Source organism: Octodon degus, unplaced genomic scaffold (assembly GCF_000260255.1).
Source record: "Octodon degus isolate 3935 unplaced genomic scaffold, OctDeg1.0 scaffold00007, whole genome shotgun sequence".
In the NCBI taxonomy this organism is placed as follows: domain Eukaryota; kingdom Metazoa; phylum Chordata; class Mammalia; order Rodentia; family Octodontidae; genus Octodon; species Octodon degus.
In genome coordinates, this window is record NW_004524583.1 from 21,268,172 (window position 1) to 21,290,045 (window position 21,874).

Genomic DNA, 21,874 nt, shown 5'->3' on the forward strand with positions numbered 1-21,874 from the left:
CTATATCTTGTAATATGAGAAACTACTTTGGCAGTAACAATACACAATGTACTAACCGTTGTTACTCTCCTAAAATCTTGTTTTGAGATTTTGTAAAGAAAGAAAGAAAGAAAGAAAGAAAGAAAGAAAGAAAGAAAGAAAGAAAGAGAAAAAGAAAAAGGAAAAAAAATAGAAGGAAGATGTTCAAATGAGAAGGGGAACAGGGAATGGGTGAGGTAAGCAGGGACAAGAATAACAGAACAGAAGGAAAAAATAAAATCAAAGGTTTTGTAAATTAAGAGAAAAGGCTTTCAGGGAGGAGAGGGAATGGGAGAAAAGAAGAACCAAGATGTGTGGTGTACAGGTGCAAATTCTCCATGATGAATCTTATCCCTATGTGTATATAAAATGTACCAATAAACTTTTTTAAAAAGACACCTTGCATTAATGCCCCTCAAGATATTCCCCTTGCTTTCTGTTTGTTTGTCTTTTTGAGAGTCTTACTCTGCAGTTCAACTCACTGTGGAGCCCAGGCTCACCTGGAACTCCCAGCAGTCCTCCTACTTCAGCCTCCCAAGTGCTGGGACTACATGAATGTGCCACCACACCCTCCTCCCTTTGCTTTCAAATCATCCATCCCATCATTCTGGCCACTGTCTGAGGCAGTTCTTGGAGTCCTCATTCATGGGTGTCTTTATAAGTGTAATTAAAAGTACAGTGAATGTTGATGCTAAGTATCATGCAACAGAAAGAGCTGGTGCCATTCACCAGATCTGGCACCATACAGCTTCTGACTTTCCAAACGCCAAAATGAGTCCAATTTTATCATCAATTCAGAGGACACAGAGGCAGCCAAAGACACTCACAAAGGAAGACTTCAGAAGATAGAAAGAATGATGGGACGGGGGGCTCTAGAGTGAGTGGGAGTGCTTTGAAAAGAATTAATGGCAATGTGTCTTTTACTGCAATTTAAAAAAATTTAAACACTCATCACATGTGTCAACCACACCTCACACACTTCACATACACATATCGGTGTTTCTCCCTCACTACGTGAATCTAGACCTCAGTGAGGGGCAGTGGGGCTGCGTGTGTGATCATCATGTCCTTTGAGAAACACCAAATGTGAAGGCCACCCAGCTGCCCACTGTCACACACAATTCAGACAGAAGGTTGGTGGCCGTGCTTCATGTACTTGGAGCTCCCCTGTCCTCCTGGTTGAGAAAAACACTCAAAGGCCAGCTCCTAAGAAAACCTATTATTTTTCCTCTTTTTATCACAGTCTTTTGATTGGCACCATGCATTAAGAACAACAGAGAAGTTTGTTGGTGGAAATAAAGTGGAAGTCTAGTCAGAAAAAATAGCCTGCAAGTCTGGAGTCAAGGAGAAAAGAGGGTTCTGTTCAGCTGTTTGGATAACCAGTGGGTGAACTCTGAAAGAAAATGACCTGGTTTCTCCTGCTGCAGCAGAAGCACAACATATTTCTGTTCCTAAGCAACAGCCAGATGCCTTTATTTCCCATCATGGCTGATGCTGAAGTCACTCAATTTCCTATTTCCTTTATAGCTCAGCCCCTGCTTCCTACCTGCCTGCTTCACGGAAGCTCGAAGGGCTGGGCTGTCTCCCCTACCCCCGCTTCCCTGGTGCTCTCTCTTTCACACACACAGACAACTGTTTTCTGCAAGACTTGGTCCTGTTCTTCTTGGGTACAAGGAAAAGAACATAATCTAGAACGCCATCTGTCATCCTGAAATAGCCAATAGTGGCACTATTTTTACCCAGCAATTATCAAACAAACAGAGTCATTTGAAAGAGTCACAGCTGTTCCTCGGTGTTTTCTCAGTAGAAATATGACAGAGTGCATGCTGATTTTGTTTTCTGCTCTATGTCTCATGCATAAAAAGGCAGTGATCATTTCTCAATCTCCCATCAGAACTCAAGTCAAAGCATGTTCCCTACAACTGAGTCACTCAGACAAATTAGAAACCTTTCGTTCTCTTGATGGCGCAGTCAGGGTTTTGCTAAATGTGGTTCTTATTTAGAAAGTGATTGCTATGAACTGCATTTTTCTGAGTGACTGCTATGAAGCTTTTTAATCACACAGAAAGCATTAAGTCTCCTCCTGCTTAAATATGACCTGAAAAGAAGCACTGGAACTCATGATTTATATGTACATTCGTACTTTTAATGAGGAAGCAAAGTTCTGAAAATGTGTCCTGCTTTGCCATTATCAGGCATCATGAAATCAGGAAAGTGCCCTATGGAAACGCTTGTCCCAAGTGAACTAAACACATACAGTCACATGCACACACATGCATGCAGGTTTATGTACATGTATCCACACAGGGGCCAAAAATCTCTCCTTTCCCTTATCCACCTGTATCTGAACCCTCTCCCTGCACTGGAGGAACTGCCCAACTGCAGAAGGCAGCACTTATCAGCCATGGGGACCATGGCATTGCTCTTCTTGATTCCCTTGCAGCTGAGACAAAGCCTCCCTGCTTTAGCACCACCATCGGAAGCAGAGGCAGCCACTCAAAAGTAAAGCGATCACCTAGCTTTGCCTTGGGGAGCAGAGATACGACAGGACTGGCACTGAACTTCACGCCTCCATCCAGGTGCTCGACTGAGGCTGAAAGATGCAATCCAGTGCCCTACAATAACAGGAGTGCTCATCAGAACCACTGAGAGGGCCAGCTCCACCCTGATCCTAGCTTCATAGCCACCAGCTGGCTCAACACCTTCTACAGAGTCTGAACCAGACAACACCCTTTCAAATAACTATTTTCTCCCTCAGTGAATGCAGCACTGGCTTTGATTGGTACACCCTGGTAAAGACACCCATGAATGAGGACCTCCAGAATTGCCTCCAAAAGTGGCCAGGATGATGGGATAAATGTTTTTGAAAGCAAAAGCACCATACAAGTGACTTTCCAAAAGTCAAAATGAGTATGAAGTCAAAAGTTTTAATCAACCCACAGGACACAGCGGCAGCCAAAGACACTCAGAAAAGAAGACTTTCAGAACTGCTTCAGAAAGGAGAAAGAGTGATGGAATAAGAACTCTACTTCAGAAAAACCATTTAATTGTTTTAGTCCTATGCAGACCAATGATACGCTTGAGTTTTTGTTACCTGACAAGATTTTCTACCTTTTCCCCAATGACTGAGTCTTCCACTTTATTTCAAGTATAACCAATCTACAGAAATGTCCAATTTCTGAAAATCCCTCAATTCCTCTCTTTCCAATAGGCATATAATCAAAAGCAGGATGATGAAAGTTATAGAAAGAAGATACAGTCTGACACAACCACCTTCTTCTATCTACCCTCAAAAGTCAGGACAGTGACTTCAGAAAATGCACAACCATCCCCAACCTCATCATTTAGGGCAATGCTTCTCAAACATTCATCTGGCCAACCAGATACCTCAGCAGACTAAAGCACCTGCTTAGGCAAAGCGAAGGGACCAGATCCCGAGCACCACATGCTGAGTCAGCCCCACCCCGGCGCCTGCTGAGATGGAGATTGAGACTAGGCGTGGTGGTGCACACCCATTATCCCAGCACTGGGGAGGCTGAAAATGGGAGGATCACTATGAGTCCAATCTGTGTAGCGAGACCCTGTACTGAATACATTTTTAAAACAATTCATCTGCTCATGAATCTCATGGGCACATGTGAAAACACAGACACTAACTCAGATGGGATTCTACAGAGCAGCAAGGTGCAGGTGGACTCAGACTGGTTGGCCATGACTGTGCTCTGCATAGCAAAATTTTACAATACTCAGGCACTCCACCTGAGTCTTCAAAATAAAACTGTCCCAGAAGAAAACAAGCCAAACAAGTATTGAAGATGTGTTTCTAGAGCTCATCTCACCATATTTTTTTAATATTTCTAAATCTGATTTTCTGTCTAACATTTCTTGTCTTATTTTGATTTACTTATTTTTATTAGAACATGTTTGTGGTACAGAATGTTGATGCTCTGTGTAGGGAGTTGGTACATGTCCATGACGCTTCTTCATTCTTTTTTCATCCCCTTCCCTCTCATTCCCTCCCTCCCTCTTCCCTCCATCTCTTGATCCCTTCACATCTGAGAAGGATCTAGCACTCTGCTTCCAATTATCTAGCTTTTATTTTGCTCTTACTGATATTTTGAGTTTCTCATACAAAAGAAATCTTGTGAATATAAGCCTGTGGGCATGATTTTTTTCACTTAACATTATGATCTCAAGATGTATTCATTTTCCTACAAATGACTCAAGTTTGTCTTTCTTTATAGTTCACCATTGTATATAAATACCACATTTTCTTTATCCATTCATCTGTTCAGGCTACTTCCAAAACAGTGACAACACACTTTGTCATGTGACACATGCCTCATACCATATGGAAAATTTCCATCACATTGGGAAATAAGCTTCAACAGTGAATTTTGGAGGGACAAAAATATTCAGTCTATAACAGCTGGGTATAAAACATATAATACAATAAAATGTATAACAAAAACAGCACAGAGGCCAAGAAAGAGGAAATACAAAAAGACAGTTGTAAAGTTCTTACACTACACCTTCCTATGATTTGCATGTGAACAATGGTTTTGTTGTTGTTGTAATTTATGTATTTGGTACAGGGTCTCACTACACAGTTCAAACTCACAGTGATCCTCCTATTTTCAGACTCCCCAACCCTGGCGTTACAGACCTGCACCACCACACCCAGTTTCAGTGGCCGACTCAGCGGGCCTGGGATGGGGCCAGCATGGCATGCAATACAAGGGATCTAATCCAGGTCCTTGTACTTGCCAGGCAGGTGCTTAGACCACTGAGCTACCTCCCTGGCCTGAACAATGGTAAATTTAAAGAAAAAAAAAAGCCACTATACAAATGAAGAAGTATACCTAATAAGCAAAAAAAGAAAAAAAATTAAAATTCAATAAGAAATATTTATTTAGTTTAAAAGAAGATAGGAAACAAAGAAAAAAGACAATTTGAAGAACAAAAAAAAAAAAATGGTAAGACGGAGGTTTAAATCCTATGGTAGGAATAACCATCTTAAATGGGAATAGTTTAAATTTGCCCACTAAATAATACATTGTAAAACTGGATAAATCTTATAGTCATTATTTTTATTTAAAGTGAGTTGTACTACACATTTTAAAGTATAAGGACAAAGTGTAGAAAAACCATACAATCAAAGTGTAGAAAAACCATACACTATTTTAATACCAATCAAAAGAAAGCTGAGTTACTATACTAAGATCAAAATAAATGTCAGAATAAAAAATATTACCACGAAAAAAGAACTGTTTTATAATGACAAAGGAATTAATTTATCAAATTTTAATTCTAAAGAGGGCCAGCCAAATAGCTCAGTAAATTAAAGCACCTGCAAGCCCCCAGGGCGTGCTAAAACAGCAGCTGAGACTGGGTGTGGTGGTGGCACTCGCCTGTAATCTCAGCACTTGGGAGGCTGTAAACAGGAGAATCACTAAGAGTTCGATCTAGTAGTAAGACTCTCAACACCCTGTAAATGCTTCCCTAAAATACAGAAAAAAATAATTATAATACTGTTTCATTACCCTAAGAAACAACTAGAAATTCCCTGAGAATATAAAACACCAGAAAAACACCACAATGAAATTACTTTAATAGGCATTTATAGAACACTCCACCCAACAGATACAAAATACCTATACTTACCAAGTGTACATGTAACATTTACAAGACCACATTTTAGGCAATAAAACAAACATTAATAAATGTAACAGGGCTGGGGCTTGCTGGCTAGCTCAGTTGTTTAAAGCGCCTGCTTGGGCAAACTCAGTCAGGTGCAGGGAACCACGGTTCCATTCCCAGCTCCACAGGCCACACCACATCAGCCCTTAAGGCAGCCTGAGCTATCAAAAAAAATAAATAAATAAAATCCTTCTCCAATAAATTTATTAGGGCTTAGGGCAGGCCAGATAGCTCAGAAGACTAAAGTACCTGCTTAGACAGAGCGCAGGGGCTGAGGTTCAATCCCTGGCATACCATGCCAGCCCTGCCCCCAGGGCACGCTGAGATGCAATTGAGACTGGGTGTGATGGCATGTGCCTGTAATCCCAGCACTTGCGAGGCTGAAAACAGTAGAATCACTATATCTCCGATCTACATAGTGCGATCCTATAGACCCTGTAGCCCCTGTACAAAATACACACAAAAAAAAAAAAAATTAAGAGAATATACCTCAGATAAAGTATGTCAGCTCACCTAAGTTAACTGAGGAATCAGTAACATAAAAGGTCCTAGAAAGATCTGCAAATATTTGGAAACTAAAAAACATGCTTATAAATATTCTATAAATGGAGGGCCGGCCAAATAGCTCAGTGGATTATAGCACCTGCCAGCAGGTGCAGGGGCAGGGGGTTCGATCCCCGGGCCTACTGTGCTGGCCCCAGGCGCCCCCGGGACATGCTGAGATGGAAATTGAGACTGGGTGTGGTGGCACAAGCCCGTAATCCCAGCTCTTGGGAGGCTGTAAACAGGAGAATCACTGAGAGTCCAATCTAGTAGTGAGATCCTGAATACCCTGTAGACCCTTCGCTAAAATACAGAAAACTAAAATAAAATAAAATAAAATAAAATAAAATATATATATTCCATGAGTTAAAAATGTCATAAAAGAAATTAGAAAATATTTTGAACTGAATAAAAATTAATCCAAAATATATCCAAATTTGTAGGACACAGGCAAAGCAGTGCTTATATTATAAAAATACAAGGATTTCAAAAACAATGCTATCCTAAGAAATTAAATAAATAAAATCAAAATATGACCAAAGTAAAACAATGAAAGATACTAGTAAAGATAAAAGCAAAAAAAAAAAAAAATCAATGAAATTTTTTAAAACAGAAACATGGAGAATATCATCAACCAAAATCTATTTGTTGGGAAATAACGATAAAATTAATTAAGCCTCATGCTGATCAAGATAAAAAGATAGAAGATATAAACAAGCATTCCTAGGAATGAGAAACAAACAGCTCTATGAATTCTATAAACATTAAAAGGAAAATGAGAATATTTTAAACACTATGCCAGTAAACTTGAAAAACTTTAATGAAATGAACAAATTCCTTGAAAATACATACTACCAAGGTCCAGTTAAGAACCAATAACATGGGGCCAGGGAGATGGCTCAGCAGAATAAGTGCTACCCTTGCAAGCGCAAGGGTCTGTGTTCAATCCCCAGTTCCACCAAAAAAAATAAATAAATAGCAACAGTCTCATATTCATTAAATAAACAGAATTTTTAGGTTCAAAAAAATCTTCCAGGACTAGAAGGCCTTACTAGTAAATTCTACCAATTTCTTTAAATTACAGCTTTTCACAAATACTTCAGGAAAAGGAAACAAAAATTTCCTCCAATTCATCTTATGATCCAGACTAACTTGATATCAAAACTGAGCAAAAATATTAATGAAAGAAAGTGTAGGCTAATGTCTATTATTTTGGCCAGCTCAGCCCACCCTCAGGGCGGGGCTGGCGCAGCATGTGGTGCCAGGGATCAAACCACAGTTCCCTGCGCCTGCCTAAGCTTGCCTAAGCAGGTGCTCTAGACTACTGAGCTATCTCACTGGCCCCAGTTAATGTCTTTCATGACCAAAAATACAGAAAGAAGAATCCTTAAAATTGTATTCAAAGAAATCCAACAATTGGACTGGGGAGACAGCTCAGTAGAATAAGCACTTGCCTGGCAAGCACAAGGGTCTAAGTTCAATTCCTGGTTCTGAAAAGAAAAGAAAAAAAAAAAAAAAAAAAAAAAACAAGAAATCCTACAATATACAGAACAGATAAAACATAAGCTGAGGTAGTTTATCCCAGGAGTATAAGACTGATTTTATGCTCAAAAATGAACTAATACTGCAACTATTAACAGCCTAGCCAGGCATGACTGTGCATGCCTGTAATCCCAGGACTGGTGGGAGGCTGAGGCAGGAGTATCACTATGAGTGAGAGGCCAGTTGGGTTACATAGTGAGTTTAAGGCCAGCCTGAACTACACAGAAAGACTGTTTCTCAAACAAAAAAATAAAAAAAAACTTGAACAAACTAAATATGGACAACTACACAATCTTCTCAATGTATACAGAAAATCCAATGATAAAATCCAACATTCATTTTTGTTAAAAATTTTCAGCAAAATAGAAATAAAAGGAAGTTACTTCAACATAATAAAGATCATCAGTGAAAGATACACAGGTGAAAGCAGACTTCGTGGTAAAAATCTCAGCGCTCTTCCCCTGATGCTGGAAGCAAGGATATTTATGCAGCAGAACAAACTTTTATTAGGTCTTTGCCTAATTATTTTTACATTTTTATGCTTGCACCAAAGGCATTGTTTCTTAAATTATAAATAATTTTGTCTTTCAATTTTAAATAGTATTATATCTTAATTCGTGCATTGCGTGCAGAACAATTTTTTGCATATTTTGCTTTGCACCTTGTAAAACTGTTGAACTCACTTACTAGTTCTAGTGGGTTTTATGTAGATCCCAATTCACAGTTCAAAGCATAATGATTTTCTACATGCCACCTGTATGGATTTATGGTTTTTTTGTGTTTTGGTACTTGGGATTGAATTCAGGACCTTGCATTTGCCATGCAGGGGCTTATGCCACTGAGCTATCTACCCAGCCCTGGTGCGAGGTGTGCGGAAACTTGCTAGAGATGAAGGAGTAAAACGCTGAAAGCCCACACAAGTAAATTAATCACCATGAGGGTGAATCTACAAAAGCAAAAACCATTTACTGGGGCTGGTGAGATGGCTCAGTGGTCTAAAGCACCTACTTAGAACAAGCTTAGCAAAGCACAGGGACCTCGGTTCAATCCCCCAGCACCACATGCCAGCCAGCCCTGCCCCCTGGTGGGCTGAGCTGGCCACACACACACACACACACACACACACACACACACACACATAAATAAATAAAATTTAAAAAAAAATAAAAAAAAAAACATTTACTGCTTCCTTTTCAATATGTACGCCTGTTATTTCTCACCATATTGCATTCTACTTTATAGTAAAATAACCCAGGGCAAATTAATAGAAAGTGACAAGCTCACTTTAAAATTTATATGATTTTAGATTTTTAATTCTAAGTTACTCAAAACACTGCTGAGCTGGATATGGTGGTGCACATCTATAATCCCAGCACTTAGAAGGCTAAGGCAATCCAGCCTAAACCACATAGTGAGACTCAAAAAAATTAAAGAAATATTTGTAATTTATAGTTGAGCAAAGATTTCTTTAAAAATACAGCAACTGTACCACATTTCCTCAGCCTGTTCTTTCCAAGCCCAGTGTATCTAGAGTAAAAAAGTATTTTATCAAAATTAAAAACTTTTGATCTTCAAAACAGGAAGTTAAGGCTGCTGCTGCAGGCCCCCCATCAGCTGCCAGGGCTGCTTCTGTCACAGGTAGTGAGATGCTGTATCCCTAGGAGCCAAACAAAACCAGCAGTTGGTGAGAGGTGAGCTGGTGCCCTGCTTCGCACACAGACAAGCAGAACAGAAGTAGGCAGAAGGGGCCACCATGTTGTTCCAAAAGAAACAGGGTGAACCCTAGCAGAAGAACAGACCTGAGTCACTTCAATGCCAAAGCCACAGAGTGCAGTAAGGGAAGGGCCATCCAGTCACAGTAGGTTTCTGGCAGTTGGAAAGCACAATGAGGTAAAATCTGCTGGGGAGGAGGATCTTAGACCACCTAAACGCTACCCGGGTGGTCATCAAAAGACACTCAGCCCTAAGTACAGAAGTCTGGAAAAGCCCTTCTGGCCTGGGACCAGCAGAACAACTCTGACACAGTGGCACACACAGGCAAACATCCTTGTCCTACCGTGGGACAAGGGCATTCCCCTCACCCAACAATCAGTGGATAAGAGGAGCTGATGGTGTGGAACAGAGGAAGCTACACAAGATCCAGGAGACAAATGCACATGGGTCTAGGACCTACCCCAAATGTAATGGAATCGCACCATAAAGACAAACAGGGTAAGAAATGGACACTCAAAATGACGTCTGAAGACAAGTCCTAGCCCCCAACACAGAGGATGAGATGAGCCCTTCACCTAGCATAGATTCTGCTGAAGACCTGGTGGGGATACACAGCACACCTTTGGGATTTGACTTGGATACTACCGTAGAACTGTAGGCATCAGAGGAATTTCTTATCTTTTTTTCTTTATCTTTGTTTGATTGGTTTTCTTTTTTTCAGGCTGATTGGGGTGGGCAACTGTTTTGCTTTGTCTTGTTTTTATTTGTGAGGGGTTTTGTTCTGTGTTGTTTTGTGTTTTGTTTGTCTTAATATATTTTTTAACTTGATTTCTTTTTATTGGTTTTTTCTTTTGACTAGATTTCTTACCTGTATTTTTCTTTCTTTCCATTCATCTTTTTCTCTTCCCTTACTTATCTCTTTTTTTATGATACTTTCACATGAATGAACATCTTTTCTTTTTCTAGTTTACTTCAATGTTCACTTGCTTTCTCTCTCTCATTCTTTCTTTTCTGCACTATTCTCTAGCCTCCCAAAATTGGGTGATCATCCTTAGCCTTACAGTCTAGCTTCTACTACATGTATCCACATTCATCTCTCTATGTTGTGTCCCCAACCCCTCTTAAATACCACCCAAACAGGGTAAAATCAATTTATCAGGGGAAACATTGCATATACTTTCCTGGTGTATGTTATATTCTGTTACATAATGGCAGAGCCTGCCCCTAAGTTTAAACTACTAAGTTAATATTACCACAATTTTTCAGTTGCTAGGCTGTGGTTCATACTGTTATTTCCAATTATACTACCTTATTATGTCATGCATACTGTAGTCAGTTTTTCTCCCTCATATGACACCTTTATGATTGTCTGGGGTAATCATCGCCACAATCCAGGACCAAAGGACAGGATGTTGAGCCAAGCAAATACAACTTCTCATCCTTCGTTAATTTGGCAGGTTACCTTCTTGGCATAGACACAAAGACCAAGAACCACCTACATCCAGGAGACAGCTCTGAGGAACAGACATTCCCAAGGGAATCATCAGTACTAGGGACAAAGGTATCTACCATAGGAAATCTACAGTTACAAACACAGCAAATAAAACATAGAAAATGATCAGAGGTAGAAGCAAATGAAACCCCTGATCTGCACCCAGGACAAGTCCAGAACACAAAGAGATAGAAGAAAATGGAAGCCACACACTACATCTTTCTGAAATGATAGCAGCAGAAGTGAAAGGCAACAAGTGGATATGCCTATAGAACAATTAATCTCTCGGGTGAAAAAAGAAATGATGAGCAAAATGAAGACATGCGTAGCTTATTGAATCTAGAGTACATGGATAAAATAATAGAAGAGCTTGAGAAAACAACAGAAATCATGAATGCCCAACATAAGAAAGAAATATAAGCCATAAAACATCCAAACAAATATATAGGAGACTAAAAATTCCTTTGAAAGTGCATGATTGAATGAGGTTGCAGATAGAAAACCAAATAGAGAAGACAGGCTTGCAATCAGTTAACAACCACCATAAGAACAATAGCATAAAAACAGCAAGGGACCTTAAAAGTTCAATACAACAGTTGCAAGATGAAGCAAAAAAGAACAATACAAAACTGGAGTTAACAAGAAAATGGGAGATAACTCAAATGCCACTAAAAACCTCTTCACAGAAGTAATAGCAGAAAACTTCCCAAACATGAATAAAGAATCTCACATACAAATAAGTGAGGCACACAAAAATACAATAGCCTTGACAAAAACAAATCTACACAAGGCATATAAAAATCATGATCCCAGAAATTCAGCACAAGAGCAGGATATTAAAGGCTGTTAGAGAAAAGAAACAGGTCACTTATAAAGGAAAGCAAATCAGAATCAGGGCAGACTTCTCCACACACACTCACAAAAGCTTGGAGTGAAATATTTCAAGTCCTGAAACAGAACAACTTCCAATCCAGATGGATGTATACTAAAAACTATCTTTCAAAAAAATTATTTTGAAATTCATGGAGAAATAACATATTCCCATGACAAAGAACAACTGAAAAAATTTATAGCCGCAAACCAGATCTCCAGAATTCTCTGAAGTATATTTTAAAAAAAGATAAGGAGGCCAAAATTCCAAAAACACAAATAAAAAGAAGCAATCAGAACAATTACATGGAGGTGATAGATAGAGAACCAACAAAAGGAAAGTAAGATGAGAAGGATAAGCCAACACGTATCAGTTATAACATTAATGTAAATGATATCAATTCACTGATCAAAAGAAACAGACTAGCAGAATACATCAAGATCCAATAATATGCTGCATACAAGAAACACATTTCACTCAAAAAGAAATTCACAGAGTAAAAGTTGAAAAATGGAAAACAGCACTCCATGTGAAAAGTACCCCTCAGAAAGCAAGGGGAAAGGGAAAGACCCTGACCATTGCCCCTTCACCGTTGTGGGAGCCTCAGTCTGAAGGAACCCAGATTTTTGGCCCATCCTCCTATACCACAGGATGGGCAGACAGCACAGGAATTACAGGGACATGGCAAGGGGCTCATCCGGAGGAGCCCATGGTAAATCCATTCTAACAAAGCGAAACAGTTTGCCTACAAACTCCTAATTTATGACTGGTTCTGTTATTTAACTTTGCTCCTGTGATCTAAAGTACAAAATCAATAGGTAACACAGTTTGTTAATTTCTAAATTGTGCTTGGTGCCATCATTATTGCTCATTATACTGTACTAACTAGAATGTCGTATCTGTTGTAAACAGTTGTTCTCACTTGTATAACAATATTGAGAAGCTCTGGAATAATATCATCACCACATCCCAGCACCAAAAGACTGGGAACAAAGCCAAACACAAATCAACATCACATTCTCAATTAATTGGGAAGGTAGGACTTCGGGACAGACACGAATCAAGAATCTCCTACACAGAGAATAGACTGTTCCTAGAAAAGCCTTGATACTAGTGATGTCATCACCTACTACCAAAACTCACAAGGATCATCAAAGAAAACAAAATAAAAATTACTGAAATAGAAAAATGTCAAGACAAAGGATCAGAATGCAAAAACAGACCACCAGCCCACACAGAAAAACTCCAGGTGATATCAACATAGGAGAATTTGGAAGTCACACCCCTGAAATTTCTGAAAGGATAGCAAATAAAGAAATAAATCCAGGAGGCTATGAAGGAAAGACACCAGAAATAATCTCTCAGGTAAAAAAAAAATAATAATAAATGTTAACATTTCTAAAGGAATTACTCAGGAAATCCAGAGTAGAGATAGATTTTTTTTATATTTTGATTGACAAACAAATACCAATGAGACAGTTTCAAAACTGATTAGTAGGAGAGTTTCAATAATTAATACTTTGTGTATTGTTGTCTTCTTAGTGGTTATTCACAGTACAAGATGCAGACATGATATCCTGTCCACAAACACTATTAGAACAAATCTTTCTTTTTTTTTGAATTGTTTCTATTCATTGAATTAAGAGAAAGTAGCTGTATATCTATCCTATTTTGAATATACTGATGCAAAATGGTCCTTCATTTGTATCCTCTTTTTTGTTTAGTTTTGTTAGAGAAGTGTATTCCATTGTCATTTAAATATTGTAGGTGTGTGAATTCAGCAAAATATTCCAATATAGTCCAGTAGTCCATAATAGTAGTAGGTATTCCATAGGACTGGCAATGTCAGAAGTTGTTGACTTGAGTCTTTTACAGCTCATCATATTAATATAGCTTTACTTATTATACTTTTTTTTTATACTTTTCTGCTGGATGGCTAAGACCAAGATAAAGCAAACTTACATAACAAGAAATGTAATTTTTGTATCTGACAAGGTCAATCAAATCCCCTTAGGATTTATCCTGAGACCCTGTACCTCAAATTGTAGATCTTTTGTCAGTGTCAGCTATGTGGATGAGTCACAGCCATTGCTCGGCCAATTTGCTCTATGTGAAAGCCTGAGAGAATGTTTTCACCCCATGTGACTCTCCTTAGGCACACTCTACATCATTGATCACTTTCCTCTGTGGCCCCATAATCTCCTTGATCAGAAAATTTGGAACACAATTGAGTTACATGATGCTATAGTACAGGTTCTCCTATGTCCTGAGTCCTCACTGACCTTGAAAGGCTAGGGCCAAAATGTTGGCTGTTCTTGCAGCCCTTCTTTTTCTCTAATTTTTGGTCTGCAAATTTACACTGTTAATCCTCCACAAGAGAAGCTTATTATTATTACCCTACAATGTTGGCAGTTGAGCTTAACCTCACTATCTGTCTGAATATCAAATATCTCAGACATAACATATCAATACTTGATGGAACAGGTATTTTCCATCAAGTATTGATATGTTAAACTTTAAGTCCCTACAGAATATGAAGAAAAAAATTTTTAAATAAAAAAATATTTTTAAAAATGAGACAGATTTTTAAAAAGAGGATGAGAACAAGAAAATGAAAACCATGAATAATCAATAAAGGAAAGAAAGAGAATGCATGAAAAGATTCAAACAAATATTCACTAAATTAAAATTCCATGAATACATAGCAAAACTACTTGAAACTTAAGACAGATTTACAGACCTTGAAGATAGGATTGCAGCTAGCAATAATGAAAGATTTGTGAAAATAATGAAAGAACAGGAAATAATAATTCAACAGCTACAAGATGACATGAACAAAAACAATATAAGAAAAATTTATGTCAATGACAAAACAGAAGTCGCCAAAATGACATAAAAGTTTGCAGATGTAATAGCAGAAAATATCCCAAGCATGGAAAAAGAATCTGACATACAGATAAGTGAGGCATATATTACTCTAATTAACCACAATGAAAATAAATCTATACCCAAACATATGGTAATCAATATCCCAGAAATTCAGCACAAGAAAGAATATTCAAAGCTGTAATAGACAAGAAACAAATCACCTATAAAGGGAAGACCATAAGAATCACAGAAGACCTCGCAAAACAAGCCCTCAAATCAAGAAGAGCTTGGAGTGAAGTATTTCAAGTTTTGAAAGAAAATAATTTCCAATCCAGACTGATATACCCTGCAAAGCTATCTTCTATAATTAATGGAGAAATAAGATAATTCCATGAAAAAAACTGAAAAATTCATGGCCACCAAACCAACTCCCAAAGAATACTGAAAGATATTCTAGACAGACATAAAAATGATCATAATTCCAAGAACAAAACAGAAACAAATGACCAATCAGGGCAATCAAATAAGTGGAGAGGAAAATAGGAAATCAACAGCAAGAAAATAACACAACAAACATAAGCTAAGCTAGATAGATATATAGATACATATATAGATATATAGATAGATAGATATTCAGTTTTAACCATCAATGTAAATGGCCTCAACTCACCAATAAAAAGAAACAGACTGGCAGAATAGATCAATAAACAATAGCCAACAATATTCTGTATACAAGAAATATATTAAATGAGAAGGTAATTCAAAGACTATAAACCAATGGATGAAAAACAATACTCCATGAAAGAGGAACCCACAAAAAGCAGAGGTAGCTATTCTGTTTGCAGACAATGTGAACTTCAAACCAAGAATGATCAAAAGAGATAAAGAAGGTCACTACATACTTATTAGGAGAAAAATTCAAGAGAAAGAGATAACAATCATAAATATACATGCACCAATGCAGGAGTACCCAACTACATAAGGCAAATATTAATAGACATGAAAAATAAAATAACCAATATTACAAATATAACAGGGGACCTTAACACCCTCTTGGCACAAAGAGATAGATCAACTAGATAAAACATCAGTGAAGAAATAATAGAGTGGGGTTTTTTTTGTTTTGTTTTGTTTGTTTGTTTGTTTGTTTGTTTGTTTTTGGTGGAACCAGGCATTGAACTTAGGTCCTTGCGCTTGCCAGGCAAGTGCTTATTCCACTGAACTATCTCCCTGGCTCCAATAATAGAGTTTAATCAAACCTGTGAACAATGGACTTAGTAGACATTTACAGAGTGTTCCACCCAACATCATCAGAGTACACATTCTTCTCAACTGCACATGGGTGTTCTGTAAAATAGACCACATACTAGCACATATAACATGCTTAAGTAAAAGCAAAGGAACTGAAATTTTCCCAAGCATACTATAAAATCATAGAGTAATAAAACTGTAAATCAATGGCAAAACATTCATTCATGATTAAAAAAAAACCTACAGATAATTAGGATAGATGGACTTTACCTCAATCTAGTAAAAAGCCATCTATGAAAAACCAATAGCCAACATTAGACTAAATGGACAAAAACTGAAAGCTTTCTCTTTAAAACCAGGAACATGACAAAATAACTGTCACCATTCCTATTCAATATAGTTCTGGAAACATTAACTAGAGCAATTAGACAAGAGAGAGAAATAAAAGGAATAAGGTTAGGAAAGGGAAAAGTGAAAGTATCATTATTTGCAGATGACATAATATGCTACATAGAAGATCCCAAAAACTCCACCAAAAGACTTCTAGATATAATAACCAAATTCAATAGCATAGCTGGATACAAAGTCAGCAATCAAAAATTAACAGAATTCCTATGCACAAACACAAAACTGCTAAAGAAAAAAATCATGGAAACTACATCCTCCACAATAGCATCCAAAAATGTAAAATACTTAGGAATCAGCCTAACAAAAACATAAAAGATCTATACAGAGAGAATTAAAGTACTCTGAAAAAAGAGACTGAAGAGTATTTCATAGAATAGAAAGACGTTCCTTGCTCCTGGGTAGGAAGGGCCAGCACTGTGAAAATGGCTATACTTCCAAACTATTATGCAGATTTCATGCAATCTAATCAAAACACAATTAGCATACTTCTTAGATCTAGAGGCATCCAAATTCCTGAATTGAAATTATACTACAAAGCTACTGTGATTAAACTGATAAAATCAGCAGGGCACTGGCAAAAAAAAACAGACCTGAGGATCAACGGAGCAGATTAGATGATGCAGACACAAACACAAACACACTCAGTGAGCTTATTTTTGATAAAGGGACCAAACATGTTCACTGAAAGAAAGAGGGCCTCTTTAATAAATGGCACTAGAAAACCTGTCTTTGCACATGCCGAAGACTAAAACTAGACCCATGCTTTTCTTTTTTTTTTTTTTTCAAAGTTTTATTGATAAACAGATAGCAATGAGACAGTTTCAAATCAAATCGGAAGTACAGTTTCAACAAATAATACACTGCATATATTCTTCTTAGTGGTTAATTGCTGTACAAGATGCGGACTTGTGATCCTATTTACAAACACCATTAGAACAAATCATTCTATTCATTAAGAGAATGCAACTATATATCTATCCCAACCACTTTGAATACACAGATACAAACTGGACATTCATCGGTATACCCCATTTTTTCTAAGTTCCGTTATTGAATATTATAGGTGTGTAAACTCAGCAAAATATTCTAAAAGAGTCCAGTAGCCCATAATAGCATTGGGTCTTCTGTTTAACTGGCAATGCCAGAAATTATTGACCTGAGTCCGCCACAGCTCAACATAACAGCATGGCTTTATTTCCTATATTTTGTCTTCATACTTTCTACTGGATGGTTAAGACCAAGGTAAAGCAGGACCTGTGCAACAAGAGTTGTAGCTTTTTGGTCTGAGAAGGTCAGTGAAATGCCCTCAGGATTTATCCTGAGATCCTGTACCTCAGATTGTAGAACCTTTGTCAGTGCAGCCATGTGGATGAGTCACAGCCATTGCTTGGCCAATGTGCTCTCTGTGAAAGCCTGAGAGAGTGTCTTCTCCCCATGTGACTCTCCTTAGGCACACTCTACATCATCGATCACTTTCCTCTTTGGCCCCATAATCTTCTTGATCAGAAAATTTGGGACACTACCGAGGTACATGATGTTACAGTACAAGTTCTCATATGTCCTGAGTCTTAATTGACCTTAGAAGGCTAGGGCCAAAATTAGACCCATGCTTTTCACCATGCATTAAACTAAAGTCAACATGGATCAAACATCTAAATATTAAAACACAAACACGAAATCTACTGGAAGAGAAAGTAGGTAGGAATCTTGAAGACATAGGAGTAGGCAGAGAGCTCACGAATAAAAACCAAACTGCACAGGAAATATCTCTAAGAACCAATAACTGGGATCTCATCTTATTAAAAAGCTTTTGAACATCAAAAGATATCACCAATAGAGTAAAAAGAAACCCCACAGAGTGGGAAAAAGTTTTAGCCAACTGTCCTTCAAAAAACTTCTGTCTATAACATACAAAGAACTTTTAAAAATCAGACACCCAAAATTCAAAGACCCAATCCAAAAATGGGCATCTGAGATAAATACATGCTTCTCAGATGAAAAAATACAAATGGCAAATAATATATGAAAAACTGTTCAACATCATTGGTCTTTCAAGAAATACAATATAAAACAACATTAACACTCCATTTTACCCCAGAAAGAATAGTTATCATCAAAACATCAACCAATAACAAATGCTGGTGCAGCTGTGTAGAAAAAGGAACATTTCTCCACTGTTGGTAGGATTGTAGACTAGTACAACCACTGTGGAAATCAGTGTAGAGATTCCTCAAAATCTAGGATTAGAGATACCATTTGACCCAGCTATTCCTTTTCTGAGTACTTTTCCAGGAGAATTAAAAATATCATACCACAGTTCTATACGTGCACTCATACGTATAGAAGCTCAATTTGTAATAGCTAAATTTGCAAAGAAACTAAATGCCCATCAACTGAGGAATGAATATAAAAGTTATGGTACTTTTATACAGTGGAGTACTACTGAGCTATAATATAAAGTAAGATAACTTGAGGCTTTTATAGGTAAATGGATACAACTTAGACCACACTCCTAAGTGAAATAACTCAGACTGATATGTGTAAATATCACATTGTCTCCCTTGTATAAGAAACTGAAAGAGTAAATAAAATCCAACATGCACAATATAGCTAAGATAAATGTACTACTAATTTCTATTAGTTCACCAAGAGGAACAATCAGTGCTTAAACTGATCAATCTTGCATACCTATGTCTTGTAATCTAAGCAACTACTTTGAATATAACATTCAATATAATAGCCATTGTTAATTTCCTATCATCTTTTTTTGAAATTCTGTATAGTTTTAATGGTTTTTTAAATTCTCTTTAAAATAAAAAATCAAAAATAAAATAAAACAAAAAATCAAGGGTAGGTACTATATTTGCATACAATGTAAATATTAAGCCAAAACTGATCAAAAGACACAAAGAAGGTTGCTACATACTTATTAAGGGAAGAATCCAATGAGAGAGATCAGTCATAAGTATATATGTATCAAATACCAGTGTGCCCAACTACATATATTGACAAACATGAAAAATCTAATAAGCATCAACACAATTGTAATGGAGACCTTAACATCCCACTGTTAAAAATAGAACTAAAAAGCATAAAAGGCCTGAGTTCAATCCCCAGTTCTGTAAAAAAAAAAAAATTGTAAACATAGAACTAAACAAATATCAACAATGAAATATTAGAACTAAACAAAATCTGTGAAAAAATGAACTTAGTAGATGTCTCAGAGTGTTCCACACCACAACATGAGAATACACATTCTTCTGCACTACACATGGAATGTTCTCCAAAATAGACCACATAACATGCTAAGTAAATGCAAAGGAAGTGAAATTATCCTATGCATACTATGAGACCATAGTGCAATGAAGTTGGAAATCAATGGCAAAAGAAATCACAAAAACTACATAAAAACTTGAAAATTAAATAACACCATCCTGAGCAAACAATGGGTCACAGATGACATTAGACAGTTTTACAATTAAATGACAATGTTTTATTTTTTAATTTTTTTTTTCTGGTGGAACCAGGGATTGAACTCAGGCCCTTACACTTGCCAGGCAAGCACTTATTCTACTGAGCCATCTCCCCGGACAATGTTGATACAACATACAGGAACTTACAGGATGCAATGAAAGCAGTCCTAAGAGGGAAATTTATAGCAGTGAAATCTGACTTCAGGAAAATATAATGAGCTCAAATAAATAACCTGATGTTGAATCTCAAATTTCTAGAGAAGAAAATCAAATCAAATCCGAACCTCAAATGAATCAGTCAAAGAGTTGGTTCTTTGAAATATTAAAAAAAAAATTATAAACCCTTAGCCAACCTTATGAAAAAAAATAAAAGGTTCAACTCTATGTAATTAAGAATGAAAAGAGTAAAATCAAATTGGACCCTTGGAAATCTAGAAGATCATTAATACTTACTTTGAGAACCTGTACTCTAATAAGATGGAAAACACAGAAGAAATGGATACATTACTAGATACATATGAATTGCCAAAACTGAATCAAGAAAGTATAAAATTTCTAAATAAACCAATATGTCAATGAAACTGAAAATACAATTAAAAACTTGCCAACAAAGAAAAGCCTAGGTACTGATGGATTCATTACCAAGTTCTATAATAAATTTAGAGATTTTTTTTTTGAGACAAGGTCTCATCATGTAGTTCTGACCAGTCTTAAATTCACTATGTAGCCCAAATGGACTCAAACACTCAGTGATTCTCCTGCTTCAGCCTTCCAAGTTCTAGGAATACAGCCATATGCCACCACACCCAATTGAAACTCTTTATAAAACTAAAAGGGAAACAATGCTCTCAAAGTCATTTTTGCATACAAGTATTACCCTGATACCAAAGCCAGAGAAAGACCGAAGAAGGAATTCAAATCAATCCCCCTAAAAAACATAGATAGGAAAATCCTCAGTAAGATTCTATCAAATAGAATGCAGCAAATCATCAAGAAGATTACACACCATGATCAAGGAGGATTCATTCCAGAGTTACAAGAGGGTTTGACATATGTAATTTAATCAAGGTAATACACCATATCAACAGAGCTAAAGAGAAAAATCATATGATCATCTCAACAGACACAGAAAATGCTATCAAAAGTTCAACACCCACTCACTATTTAAAAAAAAAAAAAAAGACTCTGCAGGAAGTTGACATAGAAGGCTCTTATCTCAATATTAGGAACAAGGCAAGGATGACCACTGCCACTAATTTGTATTGAATAATAGTTCTGAAAAGATTAGCCAGAGCAATTAAACAAGAAAAAGAAATAAACAGAATAAGGATAAAAAAGGAAGAAGTTATCCTCATTCAGAGATGACATGATACTCTACACAGTAGACTTCAAAAACTTCACTGAAAGACTGATAGAGCTAATAACTGAATTCAGCAGTGTAGCTGGATACAAAGACAACAATTAAAAATTAATAGCATTTTTGTACATCAACAACAAACACACTGAGTGAGAAATTGGGGAACCACACTATTTCACAAAAGCACTACAAATAATGAAATACTTAGGAATCAATCTAACAAAGGAAGTAAAGGTCTATACACTGAAAATTACAGTGCTCTGAAAAAAGAGATCAAAGGGGTTATCGCAGGCCCTGCAAGTGAGTGAGACGACCAGGGTCGCAGGATCCTGAATAGAGCCAGAGTGCAGCCACAGCACAGAACCCTTCGGCAGAACTCCCTGCAAAGAAGCTAGAGGCAAAACCCACCCAGCTGATTCAGGAGCAGAACATCTTGCCAGAGAGATACAAAGGGTTCAATTTTAAGGGCTGCAGCACAAAGAAGTGGAGCACAGCAGTCTGATCCAAGCAACACCCACCTGGAGGAATCCGAACTTCATAGATCCAGACCTGGTGCTAAGGTAATAACTCTATCTAAGCTCTACACCAAAGGTCAGAAGACAGTGCTATACAAAATGACAAAGAAAAGGAACAAAATG